This window comes from Pan paniscus, chromosome 9 (assembly GCF_029289425.2).
Source record: "Pan paniscus chromosome 9, NHGRI_mPanPan1-v2.0_pri, whole genome shotgun sequence".
Lineage (NCBI taxonomy): Eukaryota > Metazoa > Chordata > Mammalia > Primates > Hominidae > Pan > Pan paniscus.
The window spans coordinates 6,894,499-6,915,463 of NC_073258.2; the positions used below are offsets into that span (position 1 = coordinate 6,894,499).

General features: G+C 41.0%; 1 pseudogene; it reads left to right on the forward strand.

Annotated features, from left to right (window-relative positions):
- Window positions 1-19,726: 19,726 nt before the first annotated feature.
- LOC100985124 (olfactory receptor 51G2-like) lies at window positions 19,727-20,680 on the forward strand (annotated as a pseudogene).
- The last annotated feature ends 285 nt before the right edge of the window (window positions 20,681-20,965 follow it).

Below are 20,965 nucleotides of genomic sequence, written 5' to 3' on the forward strand. Positions count from 1 at the left end.
CCCTGTCTTGTGCCAGTTTTCAAAGGGAATGCTTCCAGTTTTTGCCCATTCAGTATGATATTGGCTGTGGGTTTGTCATAGATAGCTCTTATTATTTTGAAATATGTCCCATCAATACCTAATTTATTGAGAGTTTTTAGCATGAAGGGTTGTTGAATTTTGTCAAAGGCTTTTTCTGCATCTATTGAGATAATCATGTGGTTTTTGTCTTTGGCTCTGTTTATATGCTGGATTACATTTATTGATTTGCGTATATTGAACCAGCCTTGCATCGCAGGGATGAAGCCCACTTGATCATGGTGGATAAGCTTTTTGATGTGCTGCTGGATTCGGTTTGCCAGTATTTTATTGAGGATTTTTGCATCAATGTTCATCAAGGATATTGGTCTAAAATTCTCTTTTTTGGTTGTGTCTCTGCCTGACTTTGGTATCAGAATGATGCTGGCCTCATCAAATGAGTTAGGGAGGATTCCCTCTTTTTCTATTGATTGGAATAGTTTCAGAAGGAATGGTACCAGTTCCTCCTTGTACCTCTGGTAGAATTCGGCTGTGAATCCATCTGGTCCTGGACTCTTTTTGGTTGGTAAACTATTGATTATTGCCACAATTTCAGCTCCTGTTATTGGTCTATTCAGAGATTCAACTTCTTCCTGGTTTAGTCTTGGGAGAGTGTGTGTGTTTGGAGGAATTTATCCATTTCTTCTAGATTTTCTAGTTTATTTGCATAGAGGTGTTTGTAGTATTCTCTGATGGTAGTTTGTATTTCTGTGGGATCGGTGGTCATATCCCCTTTATCATTTTTTATTGTGTCTATTTGATTCTTCTCTCTTTTTTTCTTTATTAGTCTTGCTAGCTGTCTATCAATTTTGTTGATCCTTTCAAAAAACCAGCTCCTGGATTCATTGATTTTTTGAAGGGTTTTTTGTGTCTCTATTTCCTTCAGTTCTGCTCTGATTTTAGTTATTTCTTGCCTTCTGCTAGCTTTTGAATGTGTTTGCTCTTGCTTTTCAAGTTCTTTTAATTGTGATGTTAGGGTGTCAATTTTGGATCTTTCCTGCTTTCTCTTGTGGGCATATAGTGCTATAAATTTCCCTCTACACACTGCTTTGAATGTGTCCCAGAGATTCTGGTATGTTGTGTCTTTGTTCTCGTTGGTTTCAAAGAACATCTTTATTTCTGCCTTCATTTCGTTATGTACCCGGTAGTCATTCAGGAGCAGGTTGTTCAGTTTCCATGTAGTTGATCGGCTTTGAGTGGGATTCTTAATCCCGAGTTCTAGTTTGATTGCACTGTGGTCTGAGAGATAGTTTGTTATAATTTCTGTTCTTTTACATTTGCTGAGGAGAGCTTTACTTCCAAATATTTGGTCAATTTTGGAGTAGGTGTGGTGTGGTGCTGAAAAAAATGTATGTTCTGTTGATTTGGGGTGGAGAGTTCTGTAGATGTCTATTAGGTCCGCTTGGTGCAGAGCTGAGTTCAATTCCTGGGTATCCTTGTTGACTTTCTGTCTCGTTGATCTGTCTAATGTTGACAGTGGGGTGTTAAAGTCTCCCATTATTAATGTGTGGACATCTAAGACTCTTTGTAGGTCACTCAGGACTTGCTTTATGAATCTGGGTGCTCCTGTATTGGGTGCATATATATTTAGGATAGTTAGCTCTTCTTGTTGAATTGATCCTTTTACCATTATGTAATGGCCTTCTTTGTCTCTTTTGATCTTTGTTGGTTTAAAGTCTGTTTTACCAGAGACTAGGATTGCAACCCCTGCCTTTTTTTGTTTTCCATTTGCTTGGTAGATCTTCCTCCATCCTTTTATTTTGAGCCTATGTGTGTCTCTGCACTTTAGATGAGTTTCCTGAATACAGCACCCTGATGGATCTTGACTCTTTATCCAATTTGCCAGTCTGTGTCTTTTAATTGGAGAATTTAGTCCATTTACATTTAAAGTTAATATTGTTATGTGTGAATTTGATCCTGTCATTATGATGTTAGCTGGTGATTTTGCTCGTTAGTTGATGCAGTTTCTTCCTAGTCTCGATGGTCTTTACATTTTGTCATGATTTTGCAGCGGTTGGTACTGGTTGTTCCTTTCCATGTTTAGCACTTCCTTCAGGAGCTCTTTTAGGGCAGGCCTGGTGGTAACAAAATCTCTCAGCATTTGCTTGTCTGTAAAGTATTTTATTTCTCCTTCACTTATGAAGCTTAGTTTGGCTGGATATGAAATTCTGGGTTGAAAATTCTTTTCTTTAAGAATGTTGAATATTGGCCCCCACTCTCTTCTGGCTTGTAGGGTTTCTGCCGAAAGATCCGCTGTTAGTCTGATGGGCTTCCCTTTGAGGGTAACCCGACCTTTCTCTCTGGCTGCCCTTAACATTTTTTCCTTCATTTCAACTTTGGTGAATCTGACAATTATGTGTCTTGGAGTTGCTCTTCTCGAGGAGTATCTTTGTGGTGTTCTCTGTATTTCCTGAATCTGAACGTTGGCCTGCCTTGCTAGATTGGGGAAGTTCTCCTGGATAATATCCTGCAGAGTGTTTTCCAACTTGGTTCCATTCTCCCCTTCACTTTCAGGTACACCAATCAGACATAGATTTGGTCTTTTCACATAATCCCATATTTCTTGGAGGGTTTGCTCATTTCTTTTTATTCTTTTTTCTCTAAACTTCCCTTCTCGCTTCATTTCATTCATTTGATCTTCCGTCACTGATACTCTTTCTTCCAGTTGATCGCATCAGCTCCTGAGGCTTCTGCATTCTTCACGTAGTTCTCGAGCCTTGGTTTTCAGCTCCATCAGCTCCTTTCAGCACTTCTCTGTATTGGTTATTCTAGTTATACATTCTTCTAAATTTTTTTCAAAGTTTTCAACTTCTTTGCCTTTGGTTTGAATGTCCTCCTGTAGCTCAGAGTAATTTGATCGTCTGAAGCCTTCTTCTCTCAGCTCGTCAAAGTCATTCTCCATCCAGCTTTGTTCCATTGCTGGTGAGGAACTGCGTTCCTTTGGAGGAGGAGAGACACTCTGCATTTTAGAGTTTCCATTTTTTCTGTTCTGTTTTTTCCCCATCCTTGTGGTTTTATCTACTTTTGGTCTTTGATGATAGTGATGTACAGATGGGTTTTCGGTGTGGATGTCCTTTCTGTTTGTTAGTTTTCCTTCGAACAGACAGCACCCTCAGTTGCAGGTCTGTTGGAATACCCTGCCGTGTGAGGTGTCAGTGTGCCCCTGCTGGGGGGTGCCTCCCAGTTATGCTGCTTGGGTGTCAGGGGTCAGGGACCCACTTGAGGAGGCAGTCTGCCCGTTCTCAGATCTCCAGCTGCGTGCTGGGAGAACCACTGCTCTCTTCAAAGCTGTCAGACAGGGACATTTAAGTCTGCAGAGGTTACTGCTGTCTTTTTGTTTGTCTGTGACCTGCCCCCAGAGGTGGGGCCTACAGTGGCAGGCAGGCCTCCTTGAGCTGTGGTGGGCTCCACCCAGTTCCAGCTTCCCAGCTGCTTTGTTTACCTAAGCAAGCCTGGGCAATGGCGGGCGCCCCTCCCCCAGCCTTGCTGCCGCCTTGCAGTCTGATCTCAGACTGCTGTGCTAGCAATCAGCGAGACTCCATGGGCGTAGGACCCTCCGAGCCAGGTGTAGGATATAGTCTCGTGGTGCGCCGTTTTTTAAGCCAGTCTGAAAAGCGCAATATTCGGGTGGGAGTGACCCGATTTTCCAGGTGCATCCGTCACCCCTTTCTTTGACTCGGAAAGGGAACTCCCTGGCCCCTTGTGCTTCCCAGGTGAGGCAATGCCTCACCCTGCTTCGGCTCGCACATGGTGCGCGCACCCACTGGCCTGCGCCCACTGTCTGGCACTCCCTAGTGAGACGCACCCGGTACCTCAGATGGAAATGCAGAAATCACCCGTCTTCTGCGTTGCTCACGCTGGGAGCTGTAGACCGGAGCTGTTCCTATTCGGCCATCTTGGCTCCTCCAGCTTTGTTCTTTTGGCTTAGGATTGACTTGGCAATGCAGGCTCTTTTTTGGTTCCATATGAACTTTAAAGTAGTTTTTTCCAATTCTGTGAAGAAAGTCATTGGTAGCCTGATGGGGATGGCATTGAATCTATGAATTACCTTGGGCAGTATGGCCATTTTCACGATATTGATTCTTCCTACCCATGAGCATGGAATGTTCTTCCATTTGTTTGTATCTTCTTTTATTTCATTGAGCAGTGGTTTGTAGTTCTCCTTGAAGAGGTCCTTCACATCCCTTGTAAGTTGGATTCCTAGGTATTTTATTCTCTTTGAAGAAACTGTGAATGGGAGTTCACTCATGATTTGGCTGTTTGTCTGTTATTGGTGTATAAGAATGCTTGTGATTTTTGCACATTGATTTTGTATCCTGAGACTTTGCTGAAGTTGCTTATCAGCTTAAGGAGATTTTGGGCTGAGATGATGGGGTTTTCTAGATATACAATCATGTCATCTGCAAACAGGGACAATATGACTTCCTCTTTTCCTGCTTGAATACCCTTCATTTCCTTCTTCTGCCTGATTGCCCTGGCCAGAACTTCCAACACTATGTTGAATAGGAGTGGTGAGAGAGGGCATCCCTGTCTTGTGCCAGTTTTCAAAGGGAATGCTTCCAGTTTTTGCCCATTCAGTATGATATTGGCTGTGGGTTTGTCATAGATAGCTCTTATTATTTTGAGATACGTCCCATCAATACCTAATTGATTGAGAATTTTTAGCATGAAGGGTTGTTGAATTTTGTCAAAGGCCTTTTCTGCATCTATTGAGATAATCATGTGGTTTTTGTCTTTGGTTCTGTTTATATGCTGGATTACGTTTATTGATTTGCGTATGTTGAACCAGCCTTGCATCCCAGGGATGAAGCCCACTTGATCATGGCGGATAAGCTTTTTGATGTGCTGCTGGATTTGGTTTGCCAGTGTTTTATTGAGGATTTTTGCATCGATGTTCATCAAGGATATTGGTCTAAAATTCTCTTTTTTGGTTGTGTCTCTGCAAGGCTTTGGTATCAGGATGATGCTGGCCTCATCAAATGAGTTAGGGAGGATTCCCTCTTTTTCTATTGATTGGAATAGTTTCAGAAGGAATGGTACCAGTTCCTCCTTGTACCTCTGGTAGAATTCGGCTGTGAATCCATCTGGTCTTGGACTTTTTTTGGTTGGTAAGCTATTAATTATTGCCTTAATTTCAGAGCCTGTTATTGGTCTATTCAGAGATTGAACGTCTTCCTGGTTTAGTCTTGAGAGGGTGTATGTGTCAAGGAATTATCCATTTCTTCTAGATTTTCTAGTTTATTTGCATAGAGGTGTTTATGGTATTCTCTAATGGTAGTTTGTATTTCTGTGGGATCGGTGTTGATATCCCCTTTATCATTTTTTATTGCTTCTATTTGATTCTTCTCTCTTTTTTTCTTTGTTAGTCTTGCTAGCAGTCTATCAATTTTGTTGATCTTTTCAAAAAACCAGCTCCTGGATTCATTGATTTTTTGAAGGGTTTTTTTGTGTCTCTATTTGCTTCAGTTCTGCTCTGATCTTAGTTATTTCTTGCCTTCTGCTAGCTTTTGAATGTGTTTGCTCTTGCTTCTGTAGTTCTTTTCATTGTGATGTCAGGGTCTCAATATTAGATCTTTCCTGCTTTCTCTTGTGGGCATTTAGTGCTATAAATTTCCCTCTACACACTGCTTTGAATGAGTCCCAGAGATTCTGGTATGTTGTGTCTTTGTTCTCACTGGTTTCAAAGAACATCTTTATTTCTGCCTTCATTTCGTTATGTACCAGTAGTCATTTTGGAGCACGTTGTTCAGTTTCCATGTAGTTGAGCAGTTTTGAGTGAGTTTCTTAGCCCTGAGTTCTAGTTTGATTGCACTGTGGTCTGAGAGACAGTTTGTTATAATTTCTATTCTTTTACATTTGCTGAGGAGAGCTTTACTTCCAACTATGTGGTCAATTTTGGAATAAGTGCAGTGTGGTGCTGAGAAGAATGTATATTCTGTTGATTTGGGGTGGAGAGTTCTGTAGATGTCTATTAGGTCCACTTGGTGCAGAGCTGAGTTCAATTCCTGAATATCCTTGTTAACTTTCTGTCTCATTGATCTGTCTAATGTTGACAGTGGGGTGTTAAAGTCTGCCATTATTATTGTGTGGGAGTCTAAGTCTCTTTGTAGGTTTCTAAGGACTTGCTTTATGAATCTTGGTCCTCCTGTATTGGGTGCATATATATTTAGGGTAGTTAACTCTTGTTGTTGAATTGATCCCTTTACCATTATCTTCTTTGTCTCTTTTGATTTTTGTTGGGTTAAAGTCTGTTTTATCAGAGACTTAAATTGCAACTCCTGCCTTTTTTTGTTTTCTGTTTGCTTGGTAGATCTTCCTCTATCCTTTATTTTGAGCCTATGTGTGTCTCTGCACATGAGATGGGTTTCCTGAATACAGCACCCTGATGGATCTTGACTCTTTATCCAATTTGCCAGTCTGTGTCTTTTAATTGAAGCACTTAGCCCATTTACATTTAAGGTTAATATTGTTATGTGTGAATTTGATCCTGTCATTATGATGTTAGCTGGTTATTTTGCTCATTAGTTGATGCAGTTTCTTTCTAGCCTTGATGGTCTTTACAATTTGGCATGTTTTTGCAGTGGCTGGTACTGGTTGTTCCTTTCCATGTTTAGTGCTTCCTTCAGGAGCTCTTTTAGGGCAGGCCTGGTGGTGACAAAAATCTCTCAGCATTTGCTTGTCTGTAAAGTATTTTATTTCTCCTTCACTTATGAAGCTTTGTTTGGCTGGATATGAAATTCTGGTTTGAAAATTCTTTTCTTTAAGAATGTTGAATATTGGCCCCCACTCTCTTCTGGCTTGTAGAGTTTCTGCCGAGAGATCAGCTGTTAGTCTGATGGGCTTCCCTTTGTGGGTAACCCAGCTTTATTCTCTGGCTGTCCTTAACATTTTTTCCTTCATTTCAACTTTGGTGAATCTGACAATTATGTGTCTTGGAGTTGCTGTTCTCGAGGAGTATCTTTATGGCATTCTCTGTATTTCCTGAATTTGAATGTTGGCCTGCCTTGCTAAATTGGGGAAGTTCTCCTGTATAATATCCTGCAGAGTGTTTTCCATCTTGGTTCCATTCTCCCTGTCACTTTCAGGTACACCAATCAGACGTAGATTTGGTCTGATTTATTCTTTTTTCTCTAAACTTCTCGCTTCATATCATTCATTTGATCTTCCATCGCTGATACCCTTTCTTCCAGTTGATTGAATCAGCTACTGAGGCTTGTGCATTCGTCATGTAGTTCTCATGCTTGGTTTTCAGCTCCTTCAGGTCCTTTAAGGGCTTATCTGCATTGATTATTCTAGTTAGCCATTCGTCTAATTTTTTTTAAGGTTTTTAACTTCTTTGCCATGGGTTTGAACTTCCTCCTTTAGCTTGGAGTAGTTTGATAGTCTGAAGGCTTCTTGTCTCAACTCATGAAAGTCAGTCATTCTCCATCCAGCTTTGTTCCATTGCTGATGAGGAGCTGTGTTCCTTTGGAGGAGGAGAGGCATTCTGATTTTTAGAGTTTCCAGTTTTTCTGCTCTGTTTTTCCTCCATCTTTGTGGTTTTATCTACCTTTGGTCTTTGATGATGGTGATGTACAGATGGGGTTTTGGTGTGGCTGTCCTTTCTGTTTGTTAGTTTTCCTTCTAGCAGTCAGGACCCTCAGCTGCAGGTCTGTTGTAGTTTGCTGGAGGTCCACTACAGACCCTGTTTGCCTGGTTATCAGCAGCGGTGGCTGCAGAACAGCGGTTATTGGTGAACAGCAAATGTTGCTGCCTGATCGTTCCTCTGGAAATTTTGTCTCAGAGGAGTACGTGGCCGTGTGAGGTGTCAGTCTGCCCCTACTGGGGGGTGTCTCCCAGTTAGGCTACTTGGGGGTCAGGGACACAACTTGAGGAGGCAGTCTGTCCATTTTCAGATCTCCAGCTGCATGCTGGGAGAACCACTGCTCTCTTCAAAGCTGTCAGACAGGGACATTTAAGTCTGCAGAGGATTCTACTGCCTTTTGTTTGGCAATGTCCTGCCCCCAGAGGTGGAGTCTACAGAGGCAGGCAGGCCTCCTTGAGCTGCGGTGGGCTCCACCCAGATTGAGCTTCCTGGTGGCTTTGTTTACCTACTCAAGCCTCGGCAATGGCGGGCGCCCCTTCCCCAGCCTCGCTGCCACCTTGCAGTTTGATCTCAGACTGCTGTGCTAGCAATGAGCGAGGCTCCGTGGGCATAGGACCCTCCAAGCCAGGCACGGGATATAATCTCCTGGTATGCCATTTGCTAAGACCATTGGAAAAGCACAGTATTAGAGTGGGAGTGACCTGATTTTCCAGGTGCCGTCTGTCACCCCTTTCTTCAACTAGGAAAGGGAATTCCCTGACCCCTTGGGCTTCCTGGGTAAGGCAATGCCTTGCCCTGGTTCGGCTCATGCTGGGTGCACTGTACCCACTGTCCTGCACCCACTTTCCGACACTCCCCAGTGACATGAACCTGGTACCTCAGTTGAAAATGCAGAACTCACCCGTCTTCTGCATCACTCATGCTGGGAGCTGTAGACTGGAGCTGTTCCTATTTGGCCATCTTGGCTCCACCCCCCTCTCATTTCTTTATTAGTCTGGCTAGCAGTCTATCTATTTTGTTATTTTTAAAAAACAGATCCTGTATGCATTGATTTTTTGAAGGGTTTTTCGCGTCTGTATCTCTTTCAGAACCAATGACAAAACCACATGATTATCTCAATAGATGCAGAAAAGGCCTATGATAAAATTTAACACCCTTTATGCTAAAAACTCTTAATAAATTAGGTATTGATGGAACGTATCTCAAAATAATGAAAGCTATTTATGACAAACCCACGGCCAATATAATACTGAATGGGCAAAAGCTGGAAACATACCCTTTGAAAACTGGTACAAGACAAGGATGCCCTCACCACTCTTATTCAACATAGTATTGGAAGTTCTGGCCAGGGCAATCAGACAAGATAAAGAAATAAGGGATATTCAAATAGGAAGAGAGGAAGTCAAATTGTCTGTTTGCAGACATGATTGTATATTTAGAAAACCCCATCATCTCTGCCCAAAATCTCCTTAAGCTGATAAGCAACTTCAGCAAAGTCTCAGGATACAAAATCAATGTGCAAAAATCACAAGCATTCCTATACACCAAAATAGACAAAAAGAGCCAAATCATGAGCAAACTCCCATTTACAGTTGCTACAAAGAGGATAAAATACCTAGAAATACAACTTACAAGGGATGTGAAGTACCTCTTCAAGGAGAACTACAAACCACTGCTCAAGGAAATAAGAGAGGACACAAACAAATGGACAAATATTCCATGCTCATGGGTAGGAAGAATCAATATCGTGAAAATGGCCATACTGCCCAAAGTAATTTATAGATTCAATGCTATTCCCATCAAGCTACCCTTGACTTTCTTCATAGAATTAGAAATAACTGAAGTTCATATGCAACCAAAATGACCCTGTATAACCAAGACAATCCTAAGCAAAAAGAACAAAGCTGGAGGCATCATGCTACCTGACTTCAAACTGTACTACAAGGCTACCGTAACCAAAACAGCATGGTACTGGTACCAAAACAGAGATATAGACCAATGGAACAAAACAGAGCCCTCAGAAATAATACCACACATCTACAACCATCTGCTCTTTGACAAACCTGACAAAAACAAGCAATGGGGAAGGGGAAAGGATTCCCTATTTAATAAATGGTGTTGGGAAAACTGGCTAGCCATATGTAGAAAACTGAAACTGGATCCCTTCCTTACACCTTTTACAAAAATTAACTCAAGATAAAGGAAAGACTTAAAGGTAAGACCTAAAAACATTAAAAACCCTAAAAGAAAACCTAGGCAATACCACTCAGGACATAGGTATGGGCAAAGACTTCATGAATAAAACACCAAAGCAATGGCAACAAAAGCCAAAATTGACAAATGTGATTTAATTAAACTAAAGAGCTTCTGCACAGCAAAGGAAACTATCAATCATCAGAGTGAACGGGCAACCTACAGAATGGGAGAAAATTTTTTTAATCTATCCATTTGACAAAGGGCTAATATCCAGAATATGCAAGGAACTTAAATTTGCAAGAAAAAACAACCCCATTAAAAAGTTCGCAAAGGATATGAACAGACAAAAGGATATAAATGTCTCAAAAGAAGACATTTATGTGGCCAACAAACATATGAAAAAAAGCTCATCATCACTGGTCATTAGAGGAATGCAAATCAAAACCCCAGTGAGATACCATCTCACTTAGAATGGTGATCATTAAAAAGTCAGGAAACAACAGATGCTGGAGAGGATGTGGAGAAACAGGAATGCTTTTACACTGTTGGTGGGAGTGTAAATTAGTTCAACCATTGTGGAAGACAGTGTGGTGATTCCTCAAGGATCTAGAACCAGAAATACCATTTGACCCAGCAATCCCATTACTGGGTATATACTCAAAGGATTATAAATCATTCTACTGTAAAGACACATGCACACATATGTTTATTGTGGCACTGTTCACAATAGCAAAGACTTGGAACCAACCTAAATGCCCATCAGTAATAGACTGGATAAAGAAAATGTGGCACATATACACCGAGGAATACTATGCAGCCATAAAAAAGGATGAGTTCATGTTCTTTGCAGGGACATGGATGAAGCTGCAAACCATCATTCTTGGCAAACTAACACAGGAACAGAAAACCAAACACCACATGTTCTCACTCATCAGTGGGAGATGAACAAGGAGAACACATGGAAACAGGGAGGGAAACATCAATACAGGGGCCTGTCTGGGGGTGAGGGGCTAGGGGAGGGATAGCATTAGGAGAAAAACCTAATGTAGATGATGGGTTGATGGGTGCAGCAAACCACCATGGCATATGTATACCTATGTAACAAACCTGCACGGTCTGCACATGTATCCCAGAACTTAAAGTATAATAAAAAAAGATGCTGAAACAGTGAAAAATAAGGCCCAGTTTTGTATATAACATGTCACTTAAACCGCTCCAGATTGTTTTAGTATCTCAATTTTATAGAGTGGAAACTGATACTTTTAGAGGCTCAGTATCTATTCTGGGGCCACTTGGCTAATAAGGAGTTTTAGTTCTGTCTGATTTCATATCCAGTTAACTACAATGCTGGCAAGAATTTTATGTCTATATATTTAAGGCTAACACATCCTCAAAGTCTCCAATACCATCCTCTCTTACACAAAGTCTTATTTCTCTGTTATTGGCTAGGGTGTAGTGTAATGTAGCAGTTCAGTTTTCACATATGGTTTCCTGTGTTTTAGGGTCATAGCTGCTTGAGAACAGAATTGGTACCTGGTTAATCTCTAAGTAAAGCACAGTGCATAAAGAAACCCCAATTTTGTGAACCACTGAAAAGACTATTGAAAATGTAGATTTTAGAATGAAGAAAACACACTGGGACTGCAGTGAAACAGAGAGAACTGCAGAGTTCCAGGACATCTGTAACTGAGCCTTTCACCTGTAGGCTACCCTCTCTATGTTGGAGATTGAGGACGAGAGGATGGCCGAAGTTGGTGAATGGCAGTAGTCTCCATACGAGCAGATAGAATCGATCTTGTGTTTCACCTGTCTACTTCCATTTATCATTTTCTCTCATATCCCAGATGTGACAGACAATCTGACTGTGGCCACATTTATTAGTTTTAAGGCAAATGAAGGATTCTAGAGACAGGCTGTAGAGAAGCTGAAGAAAATATTTCATCAGAGAGAAGTTAAATACTTCTGAAGTATTTCAGCAAAATACACATACAAATCCTTTAAAAATTTCGTATTAACTTTAGAGACTGAAACTTGTTAAGAACCTGTGAAATTTCTGACTTAAATTTCAATGCATGAACATAGGATGTGTGACAGATATGAGAATGCCTGTATTGGGTTGCAGCCCACGGAGGTCTGAGATTGGTCTCCAGGTTGGAAGGACAACCTGGATGATCTCAGGAACTAAGGGACTTGAGCAGACTGAACTTTGAAATTTTCTCTTCCCTAATCTCCAGGACACACTGGGACCTGCAGTGAAACAAAGGACATCTGTAGCAAAGCCTTTCAACTCTAGATTGTCCTCTCCATCCTAGAAATGGAGGAGGAAGTGATAGCTGAAGTTGGTTAATTAAACGCTCTGATCTTCTGTAAAATACCTAGCCAGTGTTCTTCAAGACTCTCAAGGTCATGGAAACCTTGGAAAAACTGAGAAACTTCCATCTCAGACCAGAGGACACTAAGCAGAAATAATGACTAAATGCAATTTGATATCCTGGATTGGATCCTGGAACAGAAGAAAGACATTGGAAAAGCAGGTGAAATCCAAATAAAGTGTGGACTTTAGTTAATAGCGATGTACCAATATTAGTCCTTTGGTTTTGACTAATGTACCATGGTTATGTAAGATGTTAACATTAAGGAAAATGGGTGAAGGACATTCAGAAACTCCGTAAGCTATATTTGTAACTTTTTTGTAAATCTAAAATTATTCCAGAATAAAACTTATTAAAAAAAAAAACAAAAACAAGCTCTGACCATGATTTGTGGGGGAGGGTTAGTATGACATGCTGGCCATAGAGGAATCCAGACAGGTTATTGAACCAGTTCTCAGTTTCCTATTGGAGAGAAAGTTATGTGTGGAGCTTGCAAGATTTTTTTTTTTTGCACCCTTTGTATATTCTAATATAATACTAACAATGATCTCATGAAATAACCATCATCCCTAGTTTATGAATAAAGAATAAGAGGCTCAAGGAGATAATTTGCTCATTATCAAGGAGATAATTTGCTCACAGTTGACAAGTGACAGATTCTGAAATAGATCGTGGCTTTTTCACTATATTATGCTTGATAAATAATCTCCAAAGGTGTTACTGGGAGAAAGGGATATTGCTTTATCAATATAGATTTTCAGTCACCTACATTCTCTAGGTACAGGCATAAAGTTAGACAGAGAACCTCTTTTCTCTTCGCTAACATGCTCTTGTGTCTAAAGCACTCATGCACATCTCTTTGGCTACACTGCCTGATATCTCTTTGGCAGAATTTGAAAAGAGCCTGTGTTCATTCTTTCTAGAAGCAGGAATTACTCATGGCCTCTGTTATCCCTAAAGGACAGAGTGTGTCTCAGTCTCTAACCATCCTCTTTCCCCCAACTAGCCTCCATTTGCCACCAGGCAATTCATAGCCTGGCTCTTTGGAAAGAGCAGGTACGCAGTATGGGACATCTTTTTTTTTTTTTTTTTTTTTTTTTTGAGACAGAGTCTCGCTCTGTCACCCAGGCTGGAGTGCAGTGGCACAATCTCGGCTCACTGCAAGCTCCGCCTCCTGGGTTCACGCCATTCTCCTGCCTCAGCCTCCCAAGTAGCTGGGACTACAGGCACCTGCCACCACGCCTGGCTAATTTTTTCTATTTTTAGTAGAGACAGGGTTTCACTGTGTTAGCCAGGATGGCCTCGATATCCTGACATTGTGATCTGCCCGCCTCAGCCTCCCAAAGTGCTGGGATTACAGGTGTGAGCCACTGCCTCCAGCCATGGGACATCTTAATATCCTTCTGGTGCCCTCTAAGAAAAATCCTCAGGTGTGAATCACTAGGATACACTGCCTGATGCATCCTTCCATGTCCCAGAGCTGCCTGGCTCAGAACTCAGGGGGTTCAGGAAGTTAAATTGTGGAAATCTCTTGGATTTGCACCTGGATCCCAGCAGACCTGTTATTTCCCTACCTCCATCAAGAGGATTATAAAGTGTTGACTTTTACTGACACAGCAAGAATTACTTTCACAGAGAAACAGATGAGAGGAGATACAAGCTCTGGGGGTGTGGTGAGTTCAGGGGCTAGAGTGTCAAAGCTGGGGTCTGGGCTGGGGAGCCTGAGCTCTGAGGCCTTGGACCACTGGCCTGAATGGAATCTGTTTAGGGTGGGCAGCTTCAGGTCCTTCCATAACCTGAGAAGAGAGAGTTACTTAAGGCCTTTACTGATCCTCCTCCTTATAAAATAATGAGTGTGGGTGGGTATTTGTGATGGACTGTTATCACAACATTACCTTTTTTGGGCTGGACTGTTCCTTGATGATCCAGGAACATGGTCATCTCATGACTAAAGGCAACAATGTTCCTCTTCAATCCTCAACCAACTGGTCACATATGAGAAAAACAATGTATCTATGGTCCTCCAGGTTCATCTGTGGTGGCTGCTCGTAGCATAGGCTGAATTTGATAGGTGTCCTGAATCCTACTGTGGGACAGAAACAGGCCTACTGTATGGACTCTGCCTCAACCTTGGGTCTAGCTGCTTTGATGAAACCTCCCCTTAGATGGCATATTCTGACTAGTTTGAGGAGGGACAGAGGGGAGCCACCCTCCATCTTATCCTAGGCTAACTCAAGTCAGAAGGCTGTCAGCTATGTAATAGCTGATCATCGTTACCACTTATTCAGGTCTTAGGATTTCTTCATGAGCTCCTTTAACCTCACCGCCACTCAATGACAGAAGTTCTCTTATTTCCCTCAGGACAAGAACACAGGACATAGAAGAGTTAATAAATTTGCCCACCGTCTTACAATTAGTAAGTAGTAAAGCCAGGATTTAAACTTAGACAGTTTGGGTCTAGGGCACACACTTCTAACCCTGTGCTGCCTACCTAGGATAAAATATATAAAATATACCAACCTGTCCCAACCTTTGAAATGCCAATATGAGATGCATGATTTTAATAGACTACACGTTATTTGTGCTATTAAAAATATTCAAGGAAGTTAAAGAGAGATTACATTTGTAAATATCTCACCAGCTAACAGATAGATTAGCAGTATCTGTACTCTGGAGGGAAGATCACAGAAGGCCAGGTTACAAAATATTCACAGGAGCCAGTGATTTACATACAAAGGCCTCTGTACCAGGCTGAGTCTGTCTATTTATCTATCTATCTATCCATCCATCCACCCATCTATCACTTAAAATTTAATGTCTTTCAATACTAGAGATATTCCTGATCCACTCCAGACCCTGGCTTCACCAGTTAAATTTAATCAAGGATTTTGGTTGCCAACTATGAAAGTGAGACAATATTTCTATGGTCAGATTTAAAGAGGATCTACTGTTTAAAAATATTTAAAGAGATTAAAGCACAGAATTTAACAAAATAGGATCAGATTTATTTAATAATGATTTTTTTCTATATGGATCTTAATTCTATACATAAACTAAAACCCTTGGAGAAGCTCCAGTTTTATTTTAGTCAGATCTCACTGCGATTTCATTGATAGATTTCAGGATCCAAGTCCTGTGTTAAAACCCAATGGCAACTCCTTAGTATTTCTCAGTTTTTAAATGGTGTGGGGAGGAAGGAGCTGTGGAGAAAAGGAACCTTCCCCACACATCCTGCGTTCATCCCTATGACATAAAGCTGTCTGTTTGAAGCAACATGGGTGGAGGGTGTCTGAGTTGTTCTGGAGGGAGCTGGGGACCCTGTGGAGAGCTTGTGACTTCCTGGTTACAGGTACTTGGCCTGGGCAGGTTTATGCTAAGCTTATTTCTGAGCAGAGCAGGATTAGACCTAATTTTGGCTAATGCACAACAGCATCATGGGCTTGGGGAAAATGTGGGCTCCCAGCTCCTGACAGTCTTAGCTAGGCTAGGGATGCAGTTCTAGGGCCCATTTTTCTGTAACTTTCTTCTTGGCCCCAGGACTCAGCTGGCAAGGCCAGAGGCTTAAAAGCCTCACATTCCCTTGAGTACTGGTTGCCATAGAAACCTTCTTGGTGGAGGAGGGTCCCCAACCTTCTCTAATCTGGGTCATCTCCTTGTAGTGACTCCTATCCTGGCTCTTGGGGATAGATTTCACCTGATTAGAGAAAGAAATAGTCTTTGCACTATTCATGGTCTTCTGGAAACTGGATGAGTAAGATGGTACAGGGGCAGAGACTGTAGTTTAATTTTATTCCATCTCCTTAGAGGGGTCTGTTTAGTCTGTCTATCTATCTACCTATCACCCACCTACCTATCATGCAACTACTTAGCTACCATCCATCTACCTATCCATCCATCAATCTATCTATTTGTCCATCTATCAATCTATTCATCATCCATGTATCCTCTATCTCCATCTATCTCCATTGATGTTTCTTTCCACAGTTACTTTATCATGTTTTTCTATTGTTCTCTCAGGAGATTACAGCTTTGAGGAGAATTTTTTCTTCCTAAGCTATGAGTCTTTAATTAAACTCACACAGTATGCAACACAGGGACGGTCAATAAGCACATGGGCCTGTTACAGTCTTAGGACTTTTCTCTGGGGACCCTCAAGGACAGATGCATGTAAGGGGTCAGGGAGGAGGCAGGGGTGGTATAGGAGAACATCTTGTAAATACGTCTTCCTATTTCATCTTGCTTAGGGATGGATATTTTCAGCATTAGCAACGTTAATAATCATCATAACTAACAGAAAGCAGCAGTATTACACAGTGCCCTGACCTTGATAATTGCTCCAATGTATAATAATTAGACTGTGGTGTGACTTGTGTTTGATGGAGACATGCACTTAACCCAGCTTGGGGACACTGGAGGATGCCGAAGGTAAATGGCTCCCTCTAGGAACACTTCCTTAGCCAGTTGTATCCCCACAGTTTACTCAGAAGACATGTCTGAAGGACAGGTGCAGAAGAGGGAATGATGGAATTTTGATATTGTCCAATGGCTTATCTTTCCTTTATAAACAAGTGCCCTGAAGGAGTCTTAGACTTTCACTGAATATAAAAGTGAAGCGAACTAATATTGTCATGAATACACTAAGTGTTAGGCATTATGTGAGGCCTCTAACTACAGGATTAAGTTGGTTCATGCACAAAGCTATTGAAAACAGACTCAGGAAATAGAAACCTGTCAAGGTTATATAACTTTCATAAAATGGCAATTAGAAAGTGGCCCAGCCACTTAAACCCATAAAATGTACAGTGGTTATTCAGAATAGAGAACACATACAAGCAATATGAAAAATGCAGGCGATCCAATAGAAAAATGAGTAAAAGAATGAACACTTCCTAAAAGAATATATTCAAATAGTAAACATATGGAAAGGTGCTTACTTTATTAGAAATCAAGGAAATATACGTTAAAACCACAAGAAAATACCATTACACACCCATAGAATAGCTGTAATTAAAAAGACCAACCAAAGTATTGATGAGGATGTGGAATAATCAAACTCTCCTACAGTGTTGGTGTGGGTATAAATTGGTAAATCACTTTTGAAAGCTGTTTGGAAGAATATGTGAAAGCTGAATGTATGCATAGCTTATGATAAATCAATTTCATTCCTAGGTAATACTCAACAGAACTGCAAATGCGTTCATAAAAGATATATATTCGAGTGTTCACAGCAACACTATTTATAATAGTTCCACACTTGAAATGACCTAAATATCTATTAATGATAGAATGGATAAGTATATAGTGGTATATTCATCCAAGGAAAAATTATGCAGCAATGAGAATGAATACATTATAGCTATATGAAGCAATATGGATGAATCTCACAGACAAAGTTTAGTGAATGACACAAATGAGTACCTACTCTATGGTTCTAATTATAGAAAGTTCAAAAATAGGCAAAGTTAATCTGTGGGATTAAATAGTGATTATCACTGAGGGGATAGAGTGACTGAAAGAATTCATGGGATTTTTTTGGGGGGGATGACAATATCCTGTTTATAGATCTGGGTGTTTATCACAAGGGTGTATTCACTTTGTGGAAATTCATTAAGATTTACATTTATGGTATGCAGACTTTTCTATGTGTATGCTACATTTAAATAAAAATATTTTTGAAATGGTCAAATATGGTGAATTTGGTGAGTCAAAAGATGTCTTAAGAATAGAGTTCCTAATACTTAGGGAAGAGGTGATTGAAAAGACTAGACATGCCGAATGGACAAGGCCTTTCCTCTTCTGGATTTAGTATAAAGCTCTTGCTTAGGAAACTACCAGTGATCATAAAAACAGTTATGATAGAAAACATCTTCGTAATATAAATTTGATCACCATTTTTTCTCTGTATACATATACTAGCTTAAATGTCCATATTTGTCATTTCATAAATATTTTGCTGACAACTTAGAAATATTTATGAAATGACAAGTATGGAAATTTGGACTTTTGTCAGAATGCAGAAAGACAGAAGAAAGTGAGACAGTTAAGCTGCTATAATATCCAGGAAAATGGTGATTATTCAGCCAGATTAGTTTCACTGGGATCTAAAAGGAGGGAATAGTTTAAAGACAGTCGATTTGGAGAATATGTTACAAGTAAAAGGATATACAAAGTTGTCTTAGTTTTTTGGTATTTCACAGATAACAGGAAGGAAGGGAGGCACTAGCCAACAAGTGCTGAATGGTGAGCTTTGGGGAGATGTGGAGGAATTAGAGTTTGGTTTGCAATATAGATTTAATATCTTGCAGAGTCACCATGTGAGATGCTTAGGAGATAAGTGGAGATGCAGTCCTGTTTTAAGGAGAGAAGTTGGAAAGAAAGTGTAGCCTGAAAGTGCTATGTGAGGTTATTAGAACAGATGAGCTCACACACTGCACTTTGACCTCCATGGAATAACATGATTAACCCTGGGGTTCTGGAAGTTTATGATGCTCTGCCTGACCCTTCAGGGGATGCGCCTCAAGATGTGTCAGCCTCCACCTTCTGCCCCCAATGTGGGAGTACTTCAGAGTACTTGGCCCTATCATAACAACTTTCATAGTAGGAGGGCTGAAGAAGAGATATTTAAGAGGAAAGTTCCTTCTAATTGAGTTCATGGCCACAGGACTGTTTTGAGGGTAGGGCCAGAATAAAATAGGCAAGCTTTAAGCAGCTTATAAAGTGAAAGTAGAGTTGGTAAAGAAGGAGATTAACAAAATTGAATGTGTCTGGTAAACTACTATCTTGTTTACCAGTTCTTAATATCAAGAACTATTGACTACTTCCTTTAAGCCAGTTCATCTTCATAGGAAATAAATTTCATCATTAAGCACATTTAAAGAACCTGTTTTGGGCCCCAAAGGCATTTCTAGAAAAGAAATACAGAAAATATTGGTTCTATGACCGCACTAGAGGAATATGCAACCAGCCTTCTAACAGGATGGTTTTGAAAATACCTCATTTGTTTGAGTGTGGCTTTTATGGTGTATTTGTTAACAGATCTGTCAGACTGGAAAACTCACCTCTAAGAATAAGTAGAAGTGGATTTTAAACTTGTTTCTAATATAATTTTAAATTTCTACATAAAATTATTCTCCTTTCTTCAGTTTTTAGTCTGAGAAGACACTCTGGAGTGGGAGACTTTTAGGTTTAACAAATGCAAAAAAGAGATTGTTTAGGCCAAAGGGAAAATAGTGGCTAATGAAATAGCCATAAGCAGTAAGCAGAGATCAACTCAGAAACTTTCTCTTTTTGAATAAAAATAGAATAAAGTGCTATATCATTTTATTCAAGCCCAAAAGCTCAGGAAACAGAAGGAAATAGAGCTCCTAAAATGAATGGAGTTTGTTTCATAGCCTAAGAAAGGGTTATGAGGTAGCTCTTCTTTCTCAAGCCCACACTTATTAGGGACTTTATAAGTAATGATCAAATGAACAATGCTTCTTACTCCTAGGGTGGACAACTATTGCCTGGAATCTCTATGTTCTCCTGCAACACCAGCACTTCTGGTCAGTCTACCTTCCTCCTCACTGGTTTTCCAGGCCTGGAAACCTCTCATCATTGGGTTTCCATCCCCATCAACCTCTTCTGTGTGGTTTCCATCCTGGGTAATAATATCATCCTCTTCCTGATCCACATAGATCCAGCCTTACATGAACCCATGTATATCTTCCTGTCCATGTTGGCAGCCTCTGATCTGGGCCTCTGTGCCTCTACCTTCCCCACCATGGTGTGTCTCTTCTGGCTGGGAGCTCGTGAGCTGCCCTTTGATCTCTGTGCAGCACAGATGTTCTTCATCCATACCTTCACCTATGTGGAGTCTCGTGTACTGCTGGCCATGGCCTTTGATCGCTTTATTGCCATCCGGGACCCTCTGCATTATGCCATAATCATTACCTGCTCAGTCACAGCCAAGGTGGGAACTGCCATTCTGGTGAGGGCTGTTCTGCTCAACCTCCCGGGACCTATCCTCCTGCAGCAGCTGCTCTTTCCCAAGACCAGCGCTCTCTGTCACTGCTACTGCCTGCACTGTGACCTTGTGGGGTTGGCCTGCTCAGACACCCAGATCAATAGCCTGGTTTGCCTGGTTTCCATCCTCTTCTCACTGTGCCTTGACTCCTTCCTCATCATGCTTTCATATGCCCTGATCCTATGAACTGTGCTGGGCATTGCATCACCTGGGGAACGGCTCAAGGCACTCAACACGTGTGTCTCACACCTCTGCATTGTTCTCATCTTTTATTTGCCCAAACTGGGGCTGTCTGTCTTGCACCGAGTAAAGAAGCATGACTACCCTGCTCTGGCAGTGCTCATGGCCAACCTACACTTCTTGGTCCCACCCTTCATGAACCCCATTGTGTATTGCATCAAGTCTAGGCAGATCCGTCAGAGCCTCCTAAAGCACTTCCAGCAGAAGAGGATTGATGCTTTCTAGAATAGCAGAAGGACCCTGACACATGACCCTGAGATTTGCGGTAGGGGAGGAGTGGTTGCGGAGAGTTAATTTTTGAGGTTTTTGAGTGATTCAGCTGTGTTACAGTTTTTGGAGACTAAAAGTGTTGTAAACCTTATTAAAGTATCACCTTGATAATCTTCTCATTGCTCTGATTAGAGCTGAACTATCTCAAACTCATATATGCTGTAATAGCTTCTTGTCCAGAGGGCTTAACCAAACTGAGAGAATATGTGTATCTACCTGTACAGGCACCTCTCTCCTTCC